General features: G+C 43.3%; 1 protein-coding gene and 1 long non-coding RNA gene across 4 annotated transcripts in view; one reads left to right on the top strand and one right to left on the bottom strand.

Annotated features, from left to right (window-relative positions):
* Nucleotides 1–6,347: 6,347 nt before the first annotated feature.
* Nucleotides 6,348–14,097, top strand: part of LOC132398409 (NACHT, LRR and PYD domains-containing protein 3-like) — a 42,690-nt gene continuing 34,940 nt past the window's right edge. Inside the window, exons 1-2 of the mRNA XM_059977792.1 lie at nucleotides 6,348–6,485; nucleotides 11,083–11,176. The gene's annotated coding sequence lies outside the window, so the exon portion shown is untranslated. The remainder of the gene's footprint in view (nucleotides 6,486–11,082; nucleotides 11,177–14,097) is intronic.
* LOC132398410 (uncharacterized) overlaps nucleotides 11,928–14,097 on the bottom strand; it is a 41,269-nt gene continuing 39,099 nt past the window's right edge. For 2 of the 3 annotated variants that reach the window (XR_009513647.1, XR_009513646.1), the window contains exons 2-3: nucleotides 12,796–14,061; nucleotides 11,928–12,493 (exon numbers count right to left, since the gene is read on the bottom strand). This is a non-coding gene — a long non-coding RNA (uncharacterized LOC132398410). The remainder of the gene's footprint in view (nucleotides 12,494–12,795; nucleotides 14,062–14,097) is intronic. The other variant, XR_009513645.1, reaches the window with a different exon arrangement.

Below are 14,097 nucleotides of genomic sequence, written 5' to 3'. Positions count from 1 at the left end.
CCTATCCACGTCAACTCTATCTATCCCCCTCATAATTTTAAATACCTCTATCAAGCCCCCCCTCAACCTTCTATGCTTCAAAGAACAAAGACCTAACTTGTTCAGCCTTTTCCTGTAACTTAGGTGCTGAAACCCAGGTAACATTCTTGTAAATCTTCTCTGTACTCTCTCTATTTTGTTGACATCTTTCCTATAATTCGGTGACCAGAACTGTGCACAATACTCCAAATTCGACCTTACCAATGCCTTGTACAATTTTAACATTATATCCCAACTCCTATACTCAATGCTCTGATTTATAAAGGCCAGCATAACAAAAACTTCCTTCATCACCCTATCCAGATGAGATTCCACCTTCAGGGAACTGTGCACCATTATTCCTAGATCACTCTGTTCTACTGCATTCTTCAAAGCCCTACCATTTACCATGTATGTCCTATTTGGATTATTCCTACCAAAATGTAGCACATATTTATCAGCATTAAACTCCATCTGCCATTGTTCAGCCCACTCTTCTAACTGGCCTAAATCTCTCTGCAAACTTTGAAAATCTACTTCATTATCCACAACGCCACCTACCTTAGTATCATCTGCATACTTACTAATCCAATTTACCACCCCATCATCCAGATCATTAATGTATATGACAAACAACATTGGACCCTGAGGCATACCACTAGTCACGGGCCTCCAACCTGACAAACAGTTATCCACCACTACTCTCTGGCATCTCCCATCCAGCCACTGTCGAATCCATTTTACTACTTCAATATTAATACCTAATGATTGAACCTTCCGTGTGGAACCTTGTCAAAGGCCTTACTGAAGTCCATATAGACAACATCCACTGCTTTACCCTCTTTCCTCGTAACCTCTTCAAAAAATTCAGTAAGATTTGTCAAACTTGACCTTCTATGCACAAATCCATGTTGACTGTTCTTAATCAGACTCTGTCTATCCAGATAATTATATGTACCATCTCTAAGAATACTTTACATTAATTTACCCACCACTGACGTCAAACTGACAGGCCTATAATTGCTAGGTCTACTCTTAGAACCCTTTTTAAACAATGGAACCACATGAGCAATACACCAATCCTCTGGCACCATCTCCATTTCTAATGACATTTGAAATATTTCTGTCAGAGCCCCTGCTATTTCTACCCTAACCTCCCTCAAGGTCCTAGGGAATATCCTGTCAGGATCCAGAGATTTATCCACCTTTATATTCCTTAAAAGCTTCAATACTTCCTCCTCTTTAATTGTCATAGTTTCCATAACTTCCCTACTTGTTTCCTTTACCTTACACAATTCTATATCCCTCTTCTTAGTGAATACCGAAGAAAAGAAATTGTTCAAAATCTCCCCCATCTCTTTCGGCTCCACACATAGCTGTCCACTCTGATTCTCTAAGGGACCAATTTTATCCCTCACTATCCTTTTGCTATTAATATAACTGTAGAAACCCTTTGGATTTATTTTCACCTTATTTGCCAAAGCAACTTTTAGCTTTTCTAATTTCTTTCTTAAGATTCTTCATATTCCTCGAGCACCTCATTTACTCCATGCTGCCTACATTTATTGTAGATATCTCTCTTTTTCCTAACCAAGTTTCCGATATCCCATTTGGTAAAGGAAATGGTGACATCAGACACTGTATTCACACTTTATGGTCCACATTGTCCAGTGAAGCTTGCCTGTGATACTTTGCCTTATGGTATAGGTGCAGTCATATCAGATGTTATGAGTGATGGAAGTGAACATCCCATAGTCTTTGCATCATGTTCCTTTATTGCTATAGAGAAAATTACACTCTGATTGACAGAAAAGCCTTGAGTCTGGTTTAGGGTGTAAAACACTTCCCCTGGTACTTGTATGGGAGAGAGTTTATCCTCATTACTGATCTGTCCTAAGGTGGGCATTGGGAATGGACCCAAATGCAAGACACAGACACTGAAGTACTAGAGAGAGGACTAGGTGTATCAAGAAAGCAAGGGAAATGGGGAAGAAACAATGCTGGACAAGACACAGGCCCTGGACAAGACTAGGAGACAGGGCATGGGCTAGGACTGGAGTAGGAAAGTGGGACCTGGACAAGGAACAACGAACTGGGAACTAGGAACTAGGAACCTGGACAAGGACTCCAAGCCAGACACTGGACAGGGACCCAGAACCTGGGTTTTGACTCGGACCCAGCTGAGAACTGGACGTGACAAGGCAACAGGACTGGACGTGGGGGCAGGATGCAGGACTCCAGGGCTGGGCGAGGACATGAAGCTCAGACTTGGTCTTGATCGAGGGAGAGCTGGAACACAGAGCCTAGGTCAAAGGAGAGCAAAGCAGCAGCGGGGAGAGGCACAGCTGGACACTGACACTAGCCCTGGACAAGACAAGGACTCAGGGCCTAGGCTACAACTTGGACTTGGATACGGACTGGAACCTCCTCAGAGCCTCAGACTGGAGGACAGGAACACAGAACAGAGCCGGTACCCCTCCTTGGGAACAGGACATAGGGCCGGGACTCATACACGGACACTAAACACAAGGACACAAAGAGACAGTTCCAAGCTCAACGATAGATAGTTCTTTCTGTCGGTGTGGCAAGGCTCCAGTCTCACTCCGGCAGCTGAACTTGACGGCAATACAGGCGAGGTTGCTGGCAGGGCTACAGGCGCGGCTAGCCGGCAGGGCTTCAGAGGGAAGGAAGGGAACAGTCCAGCCTCAGGGTAATGGCAAAGACAGCCTGACTTACCCAACAGAGGCAAGGACAGGAAGGGACAGATCCCACCATAGGGTAACAACAAGGACAGCCTGATTTACCCCACAGAGGCAAGGACAGGATACCAACAAGCTGAACCAGTAACCGCACTTGAACCCAGTATGAGAATCAGGTACCTGTGATTAAGCCCAACTGAAACAATGGACAGCCAGAAGACCCAGAGTCCGGAGTCTACGGACTGGAACGCGGACTTCACGGACCAGACCATGACATGATCAACTACTGATGTCTGTTTTCAATCCACACAGGGGTGTTCCGCTAACAGCAAAATGCAGGGCTCTGTCCTCAATTACAAAATTGAGTTCAAGAAGATGACTAATCATAGAAATGACAATGGATTGTCCTAGTTCTCCCCAATGCAAATGGAATTCTCTCTATTACAGCAGAGATTATCCAAAGGGAAACCTGAAAAGACCCCTTCAGGACTACATGGCCATGTGAAATGGAATATGCAGAAGAAACTGTAGTTTCCCCATTTTTACCAGCACTTGGATGAACTTGACCTTGATGGGAGTTGTCATATGTGGGGATTGAGACTTGTTGTACCATTTAAGCTGAGAGCTAAAGTATTGGAGGAGCTGCATAATGCTCACCTGGCTATGGTCAAAATGAAAGCATTGGCTCGAAGTTCTGCCTGGTGACCTGGGTTAGGCCAGCAGATCGAGCAGCTTGCCATGTAGTGCTCGGGTTCTAATGCATTCAGGAGGTGCCAAGAGCAGTGCCTCTCCATCCCCAGGAATATCCTGCACTACCCAGGCACAGGATCCATGCGGAATTTGCTGGAACGTTCATGGGCATATATTTCTCGGTAGTAGTGGATGCAGCTACAAGGTGGCCAGAAGTGTTCCCAATAGCCTCCACTACAGCCTCACACACTGCTGATACGTAGAGAAGCCCTTTCCCAATGGACCAAAGTTTGTTGCAGAATATTTTCAGATTACATCTGCACTGTACCAACCAGCTACAAGAGGCTTGGTGGAAAGGTTTGTCCAGCGTCTAAGGAACGCACTGCAATGTCAGCAGAACACTCTACACGGACACTGAACCAGAAATTCCCCAATTTTCTCCTTGCATGTCACAATGCAGTACACTCCACAACCTAAAAGTCACCAGCTATGCTGTTCCTGGGTCAAGCCTTGCACCTGTGCTTGGATCTGCTCAAAGCCAGTCTCAGAAGGAGTATACAGTGGTGTTCCACAGGGGTCTGTGTTGGGGCCGCTTCTTTTTACATTATATATCAATGATTTGGATTATGGAATAGATGGCTTTGTGGCTAAGTTTGCTGATGATACAAAGATAGGTGGAGGGGCTGGTAGTGCTGAAGAAACAGAGAGATTGCAGAGAAACTTGGATAGATTTGGGGGAACAGGCAAAGAAGTGGCAAATGAATTACAATGTCGGAAAGTGTATGATCATGCACTTTGGTAGAAGAAGTAAACAGGCAGACTATTATTTAAATGGGGAGAGAATTCAAAGTTCTGAGAAGCAATGGGACTTGGGAGTCCTCGTGCAGGATACCCTTAAGGTTAACCTCCAGGTTGAATCGGTGGTGAAGAAGGTGAATGCAATGTTGGCATTCATTTCTAGAGGAATAAAGTATAGGAGCAGGGATGTGATGTTGAGGCTCTATAAGGCACTGGTAAGACCTCATTTGGAAAACTGTATGCAGTTTTGGACTCCTTATTTAAGAATGGATGTGCTGACATTGGAGAGGGTTCAGAGAAGATTCAATAGAATGATTCTAGGAATGAGAGAGTTAACATATGAGGAACGTTTGACCACTCTTGGACTATACTCCTTGGAGTTTACAAGAATGAGGGGGGACCTCATAGAAATATTTCAAATGTTGAAAGGCATGGACAGAATGGATGTGGCAAAGTTGTTTCCCATGGTGGGGGAGTCTAGTACAAGAGGACATGACTTGGGGATTGCAGGACACCCATTCAGAACAGAGATGCAAAATTTTTTTTTAGCCAGAGGGTGATGAATTTATGGAATTTGTTGCCACGGGTGGCAGTGGAGGCCGGGTCATTAAGGCAGAGATTGATAGGTATCTGAGTAGTCAGGGCATCAAAGGTTATGGTGAGAAGGTGGGGGAATGGGACTAAAGGGGAGATTGGATCAGCTCATGATGAAATGACGGAGCAGACTTGATGGGCTGAATGGCCAACTTCTGCTCCTTTGTCTTATGGTCTAAACAGCTGAGATGAACTGAGAGCTCCTCAAACAAGGAGACTCGATGTTTCACTCCTGGACAAGCAGTCCTGGTGAGGGTCTACAGAGATGAACAAAAATGGGTATTTGCATAGATTAAGGACAGAAATGGACCACTCTCCTACACAGTACAGATTGCATCTGATGTCATCTGGAGATGACACAACTATCAGCTGAGGAGAGAAGAGTCAATTGTTGGAGAAGAAAGATGTCCAGATCTATCAGAACACTTCCTGCAGACCCAGAGTCAAGTCCTACAACCACCATCGTGGAGGTCCCAGAACCTGAGACCATTTCACAGCCACAAGTCTGACCTGAAAACCAGTGGCCGACCTTGTTAGGAAAGGTGTTATCCCACAAGATTAAGAAATCCTCCATTCTATATTGAGTTGGAGTTTATAGATAAGCAAAAAGGAATGCTGTGTACTTAATATTTCAGTAATATTTGAGTAATATTGTAAACACGTTGTTTGATTAAGCATTCTTTGTTCATTAAAATAATTTATTTTGGGTTGCGTGTAAAAGTACGTGAATGGCCAGCATGACATAAGTGCACAGCACACTAAAAGTAAAGGTGACGTACTCGTTTATCCTGGTCTCCCAATGTGTTTCTTTTAATTAATTTCTGGAGTTATAAAACAAAACAGAACTGCCAACATCTCTGCAAGGTGTTCCCTTCGAATCAACTTTGGCCAGATCCTCTCTCACGTTTCGGTAGTTCCCTTTACTCCGACATTAACTTTGTTGCAGGCATTCACAGTAGAACAATTAAATACAATAGAATGAAAGAAAATCTACAAAGAGTGACAAAACAACATGCAAAAGAAGAGAAACTGTGCAAATACATAAAATAATAAACAGAGGACATGAACTGTAGATTCCTTGAAAGTGAGTCTATAGCTTGTGGAATCAGATCTGAGCTGAGGTGAGTGAAGTTGTCCACACTGGTTCAGGTGCTTGGTAAGGTAATAATTTCCTGAACCTGGCGGTGTGGGACATGAGGCTCCTGTACCCCCTTGCAGCAGCTAGAGGGGAGCATGGCCTGGGTGGTTGAGGTCCTTGATGATAGATGCTGCTTTCCTGTGGTACCGCTTCTTCCAGATGTGCTCAATGGTGGGTGGGCTGTATCCGCTTCAAGAATCAAGATTGTTTAATGTAATTTCCAGTATACAGGTGTAAAGGAGAATGAAATAATTGTTACTCCGGATCTCTTTGTAGCTTTTTCCGTTCTATTTACACATACACACACACATTAACAGTTGTAAATTTTAACTAAACCAGAAAATGTAAAAGGGTGGGGATTGTCTGTGAAGGCTCAGATAGGAGTTCTGATGACATCTGCGCATGCTCGCTCGGTTGACAGTCTCGGAAGGTCAGTGGTTTCATATTTGACGGGTTGTTGATAGGGTTGGGAGAGGGAGAGGACTCTCAAACCCTAGGGCGAGAAGCGGAAGGAAAGCTCGCGGCCCGGGGGCAACAATTTCCTATCGGTGAGTATTTCCCGCCGGTTGGGAAGCGACTCCAGTTAAAATTCGAGACATGCAGTGCCGGCTGAGGTCGCCCCGGTTAACGAGGCTTTACAACAGGCCTGCCTAACGCCGAGCTGCCACGAATGCCCAGGTGCTTCTGTTCTGGGTCGGTGAGGGCGGTGACTGATCGCCATCCTTTCAGTTGTGGCTCCCTCTCCAGCAGCAGTGTCCAGTAATGAGATCTTGCTGCAGAGGCTATTCAGAGGGAATGGTTAGCTGATAACAACCAACCCTGCTAATAGGCAAAAATCCAACTTGCGATTCCTGATATTTGAACCTCTTATCGGAAATAGGGCGTATCCAATTACTCAATCCGAGCATCGCAAAAATTTGTACATAATTTTATTCCCCGAACTCCGACCCCCCCGCCACCTTTTTCAAAGCAAGAATCCAGGCTCTCTAATATTTCTGCATAATTGAAATGATTTTTCTAGCCTTGCTCTCTGGCATTTTATTAGTCATTAATGTTTCCACGTTTCCACCTGTGTGTATTGTTTGAACACAACTATTCATTGACATTGGTCAAGATTTGTGAGCTGCTAGCCCCATCAAGTACAGCCCGTGTGGTAAATGGCTGCGCTGGGACACATCAGTGATGTAACCGGGTAATCGGGTGTTTCAGATCTTTCAACGTCAGCCACACCACCCTCTCCCAGGCAGTCCGGGTTTGTGCCCCAGCAGCGTTGGTCCACGGGTCACACCTCTTGATCCATAGCTGTATGGAGGCTCACTCAGCAGCCCCTGTGACTGTCTGATGTCTCATTTCTTTGCAGCGCCTGTAATGCCAAGGAGAGAGTAGGTTGTGCAAAGCGAGCAGCCAGCAAAACCTTTACGCCCCTCCTCTATAAGCTCACATCGTGCCATCCTCCCTTGAATTTGGTACCAGCTCCCAGTACTTGGCTTCCTTATGCTGAAACGCCTGCTCAATCAGGTCTTCCTCAGTTATATCATAACCACCTGCTTCAGCTTTCTGACAGAATGACTGTGTCATAGAAACACAGAAACATAGAAAAACTACAGCATAATACAGCCCCTTCGGCCCACAATGCTGTGCCGAAGATGTACTTACTTTAGAAATTACCTAGGGTTACCCATAGCCCTCTATTTTTATAAGCTCCATGTACCTATCCAATAGTCTCTTAAAAGACCCTATTGTATCTGTCTCCAGTACTGTCGCTGGCAACCCATTCCACGCACTCACGACTCTCTGCGTAAAACAACTTACCCCTGACATCTTCTCTGTACCCGTTTCCATAGCACCTTAAAACTGTGCCTTCTGGGTGCCAACTTGGTGATGATGTGAACAAGTCGGGGAACTTTAATTGCTTGCTATGATCGACTTACAGTTTCTAGTCAGACACCAGAGTAAGCAAGCCTGCTGGTGATCTGGGCTGAGGCCATGGATGGTTTCCAGCTTTGACACAAGCTATGGGCTTTCTAGGTTGGTGAGTTCAACATTTCGAGCCACAAATACAGAAGAAGTAGCACATTTGCAAGTCTGAAGGTACCCAACCAGTCCATGCCTGCTGTCCCTGTCACCCCTATTAAATGTTGTACCTAAACTTTCCCACTTTGATACTCCACAGCCTTGCCAACATTCCATATGAATTCCTGATTATTTGGTATATTTTTGTTTCAAGCAGAATAATTCTGGGCAGCTCTGTACCACAACATTGCTGTCACACTAAGTTTATAGATCTGGCTTTTGTTGTTGTTGCTTCCTGAGTGGATAAACTCCCATTTTCCCAGTTTGATGACTTTGTGTGCCCTCACAGTCTATCCATTTCCCTCGGCAGGCTATTTGTGTCCTTGGTTTTCCAACCCACCAACTTTTGCATCATTGGCAATTTCATCTCCAATGCACACAGTCATCAGATATAAAATGAAGGAAGGGAATTCCAGACACATTATACTCTGTGTCTCGAAGAAAACTTGACCCCCCAACATATCACTTGAACCTCTCAACTTAAATGCTTGCTTCCCACTTAGACATTTTGCCACTGGGACAAAGGTACTGACTCTCCATTGTATTCAGCCTCTCAAAAGTTATACGATTGGGTCTCCCCTCAGTTGCTTGCTGCAGAGAAAACCCTCCAAGTTTGTCCAATCTCTCTTTATAGCACATCCCTCTAATGCCGGGAGCATCCTAGTAAATCTCTTCTGTACCCTCTCCAAAACGTCCACATCCTTCTATAATGAGGTGACTAGGCAATGGTCATTAATCGTTCGCAAATAGTTGAGAGAGTACTGATAACTTGGCACTTGATGCAAATTGAAAATCACCTATTTATCCCAGTGATTGGTGGTCTGCTTATCTCGGGATCTGTCAGACTTCTTGAGGAACCCACACTCCTGGTGTTCACACCTTCACCTCTCCACTCATTTTACTACTTTTGTTCTTTCAACAATCTGTTACAGAATAACAATGCACAAGCTAATTTAATCAACAGTGCTTTGTTTTAAAAGTAGATAGTTTTTTCGTAATGTGGAAGTTTCATGGATTTCACTACTGAATTTATTGTGTGATTTCTGGAGCAGACACATCATTTCCAGCACTGTCTTATTTTAGGATATGCATCTCTAGATGCAGTGCTGCTGAATATTCTGTAAAGCTGGAAATGAAGGTGAATTTATTGAATGAAATCAGAAGGAGCTTAAAGGTGAACAGGGCTGCTATGAAATTGCAAATCAGCTGAATGTGCTGTTTTTTTTCAATGTGAAGCTCATAGCATGTGTTGTTGAAGTTGTTATTTCCGTTTTCAATAGTTTATAGTGAGCCATTTCCTCCATTGCCAGAGCAACCTCCCACTAGCGCTGCAAGTAGCATCCTGCATATGATTTCCCCTCTGGTTAATGCCTTTCAGCAGAAAGATGGAAAAACTTGTAGAACAGGTGTGACAGACTTGTAGTAGAAGGAAAGGGTATTTGGAGAGTTTGCAGTGTGTGAGTCATTTTATGTGTATGTAAATAAAGAATGAAAAACTTTCTAATCATTGGGGAGTAGAAGGATGATAACTGCAAATTCTGATGGGCATCCTGAAAAGGTCAATGTAGTTTCCAACCAGTTAATATTTTGTGTATCAAAGTAAAACTTTGACAAGGTGCCACACATGAAGCTGCTAAACAAGACCCCATGGTATTACTGGTAGATAGAAGATTGGCTGACTGACAGGTGGTAAAAGCTAGGAATAAAGTGGGTCTTTTCTGGTTGGCTGTCAGTGACTAGTAAAGTTCTGCAGGGGTTGGTGGTGCGACCATTTTTTTAAAGTTATAGGTCAATGATACGGACGTTGGAGTTATTGGCCTTGTGACCAAGTTTGCAGATAATACAAAGGTAGCTGGAGGGACAAATAGTGTTCAGGAAGCAGGGAGTTTGCAGAATGACTTAGACTGGGAGAATGGGCAAAGAAGTGGCAGGTAGAATATAATGTAGGGAGATGCATGGTCATGCAATTTAGTAGTGGAATAAAGGCATTGACTATTTTCTGAACAAGGAGCAAATTTAGAAATCAGATTTGAAAAGGTACTTGGGACTGCAGCATTCCTTAAAGGTTAACCTACAGGTTGAGTTGGTAGTAAGGAAGTCAAATGCAATATTAGCATTCATTTTGAGAGGACTAGAATATCAAAGCAAAGATGAGCAACACATACAACACGCTGGGGGAACTCAGTAGGTCAGACAGCATCCGTGGAAACGAGCAGTCAACGTTTCGGGCTGAGACCCTTCGTCAGGGCTGAAGAGGGAGGGGGTAAGGGCCCTATAAAGAAGGTTGGGGGGAGGGTGGGAAGTCCTGATGGAGGGTCTCAGCCCGAAACGTTGACTGCTTGTTTCCACGGATGCTGTCCGACCTGCTGAATTCCTCCAGCATGTTGTACGTGTTGCTTTGACCCCAGCATCTGCAGTGTATTTTGTGTTTACTAAAGCAAAGATGAGGCTTTGAGGCATTAATCAGACTGCACTTGAAATACGATGAGCAGTTTTGTGCCCCTTATCTAAGAAATGATGTACTAGTTTTAGAGAGGATATAGAGGATATTCATGAGAATGATTCCAGGAATGAAAGGGTTAACATACAAGGCACATTTGATAGCCCTCAGCTTGTACTCACTGGAGTTTGGAAGAATTATTGGTGGATCTCATTGAAACCTATTGAATATTGAAAGGCCTAGATGGAATGGATGTAAGAGAATGTTTCCAATAGTGGGGGAGTCCAGGACCAGAAGGCACAGCCTCAATAAACAAAGATGTCCCTTCAGAACAGAGATAAAGAGGGATTTCTTAATCAGAGAGGGTGGTGAATTTGTGGAATTTTTTTGCCGCAGATGGCTGTGGAGGCCAAGTCATTGGGTATATTTTATGAAGAGCTTGATAGGCTCTTAATTAGTAAGGGCACCAACAATTATGGGGCAAAGTTGGGTAATAAATCAGCCATGATGGAAGGGCAGTGCAGACTCAATTAGGTGAATGATCTAATTCTGCTCCTGGGTTTATAGTTTAAATGCCTTCCTACTCATCTCAGTTATTCCTTAAACCTCCTGGTGATTTTTTTTTATTACAGAGCATTGGAATTTGTGAATACCTGTCATCATCATGGTTAAAGATGCCGACACGGGAGAGGTTGCAGCAAACATCCACTGCAAAACAACGCAGAGGTCTGTGCAGCCTTTTGTAAAGTATTGAGGATCTCATGGCTTTTCGATCCACAGATTCTTTTAGGAGTCCAAGGATGAGTGAAAATTTCTTGCTTCACGTTCATTTACTTAAAGTTTAAACAAAGAAACAAATACAGAGCATATGAACTAAAGGCAAGAACCAGAAAAAGACAAAGGCAGGATACTAAAACCAAAGACCAAGATGATGATTTTTGCGGAGACTGACACTTTTATACTGAGCTAAGGCTACATTCCTGGGGTAAACGAAGGATTAATGAAGGACACAGACATAACGTGTCTGACACTTAGCCAGTGAAAAATGAAAGGGTGATAAACTATTATGTAACTGATGATGAGCCTCAGCCCAAAATATCGACTGTTCACTCTTTTCCATAGATGCTGCCTGATCTGCTGAGCTCCTGCATTTTGTTGCTTGGATTTCCAGTATCTGTAGATCTTCTCATCTTTACATAACTAGCCTATTGTTTTGCCACCAATAGGTGGAATCTAACAGCATATATTTTGGAAATTACGTTAAAAATACTAGTTAAAATACAATGTTAAAATATTCAAAGGTTTCAAAGGTACATTTAATGTCAGAGAAATGTATGCAATATACATCCTGAAATTCTTTTTCTTTCCAACCATCCACAAAAACAGAGGAGTACCCCCAAAGATTGAATGACAGTTAAAAGTTAGAACCCCAAAGTATCCCCCCAACTCCCCCCTCCCCCCCCACATGTAAGCAGCAGCAAAGCAATGATCCCCCCTCCCTCCACCAGCAAATAAAAAGAGCATGGGCACCCAAGACTGACCACTCAAGCGTGCAGCAAAGACACAGACCTGCAGTATCCCAAAGACTACTCGTTCACCCGGTATTCCACTTACCATTGTGTCTCTCTCTCTCTCTCTCTCTCTCTCTCTCTCTCTCTCCCCCCCCCCTCCCCGTCTCCCTCTGTCTCCCTCCCCGAGAGGGAAGACATAACAAACAACTTGCTGATTTATGATGTTAAAAGTCCATTGTGTTGCTTCTCTGAGCTCTGTGCCCAAACAACTCAGGTCTCTCGCCATCCAGCCATTTTGCTGCTTTCGATCTTCTGTCTCCCATGACACACCGAATTCCTGCAGAAGCACCGACCTTCAGTCCACCTGTCTCCAGAGCCTTGAGATCCTGGAACTCCAAAGGCGAGCAAATCTCCTAAGTCACATCCTTGGCATGTCGAATAACAGCCAGTCGTGAAACCCTGAGAGTGGGTCCCATTACTGCAAAGAACCAAAGTCAGCGTGTAACTTCAGGTCAGGGTCTTCAAAGGAATTCTGAAAGGGAAAAATAGAGATATTAAAATTAGAAATAGCGCTGTTTCCGAAAGTGCACGCAAAGGAGTCGTCATTAGCTGCCCTTGTCTCTCCTAAGCTCCTTCTCCAAATGTCTTACTGAAACTACAATTTCAATCTTGCTAGAAACTTATTAATTCAACTAATACCTTTTTAAAAGCATACAAACAGCAACCAATTCCAACAAGTATAAATGTTCTCCTTATAGTGATCCTGGAGCTGTTGCAAATTCTAAGTTCAGACTAAGTTTATTATCAATGTACAAATAAGTCAACAAATATTACCTTGAGATTCATTTTCTAGCAGGCATTCACTGTAGAACAAAGAAATATAATATAAATGGAAAAACTACGCACAAAGTCTAACAAACCACTAATGTGCAAAGGAAGACATACTGTTCAAATACATAAAAAAATAAGTGGAACCTTCTCATCGTAGGCTCATGATGAGTTAGCTATTACTGTAAATCCAACCAAACATTGAAGCTCTCAAGGCTTACAAAGGAAGAGGAAGTGGGAAATGGGCCAGGGAAGGAAGGTTAGCATATACAGTGAAGAACAGTCACAAGTGAAAGAAACGGGAACCAACAACTAGCTTTCATTTTTTGCTTTTGTAAGTAAAAAACAGTGACTGAGGACAGAGGCTTCTTGAGGAACAGAGAGAACCAGGAAGCAGGAGGCAACCGAGCAGGGAAGGGAAGAAAACCAAACACTGACACCCAAAGTAGAACAGTGGTAGTGAGCAAACCAGACACAATAATAAACCAGCAACAGTGATGGGGTGTCCTATGTCATGTGAATTGATAGTGTTCTCAAGGGAGAATCCTGTGAAGGGAAGTAGGCAGGAAATGTGTCATCATTGGGTTTGATGGGTGGAATGTGCCATTACTCTCCAATCTAAATGAAAACAAAAGCTTACAAAGGCTATTTTAAATTTTAGCAGAGATGATGTGATCTCATTGGACAGTAGCATATGGTGTGACTGATTCAGCCACAGATAGGTTCAGTTTTGCAAGACAAATATCACATTAGTGGAAAAAAAACAGAGAATTTTCAATGGTTGTCAGTTGTTGAAGAGAAGCTGTCCAACACTGACCCTAGTGTGAATACCTTCCTGGGCACCCATTTGCCTTGAGGATAAAAACATTGGTGAAGGGTTAAAATATGTAGATTTCAATGAGGCATGTTAAGTAGAGATTTTAAACAAATAGTTGGTGGTATGCCTATAGCTTAATTAGAATATTTGTGTCTGAGTCACAGATCATCCATTGCAGAATCATGCCTGTGACCCACTGAGCCCATGTCAAACATCGATCTGTTTGTACTAATCTTATTTATCAGCAGGTGATCCATGGCATACTGTATGTTTGAAATTTGAACAACTCATCTAGATTCTCCAAAAATACTGTGAGATTACCTGATTCACTACTTTGTTAGGTGTTATGTCTCAGACTACAATGTCTGTTGGAGTGAAAAATATCTCCTCAAGATCCCCTCCAAACCAACTGCTCTTCACCTTCAATATATGTCCACTGGTCTTAGGTATTTGTGCTGTGGGGGCAAAAGGTTCAAAGTGAATTAATTATC

The sequence above is a fragment of the Hypanus sabinus genome, chromosome 8, assembly GCF_030144855.1.
Source record: "Hypanus sabinus isolate sHypSab1 chromosome 8, sHypSab1.hap1, whole genome shotgun sequence".
Taxonomy (NCBI): Eukaryota; Metazoa; Chordata; class Chondrichthyes; order Myliobatiformes; family Dasyatidae; genus Hypanus; species Hypanus sabinus.
Note: the sequence above shows the minus strand (reverse complement) of the source record. Positions and strands in the feature narration are given on the sequence as shown.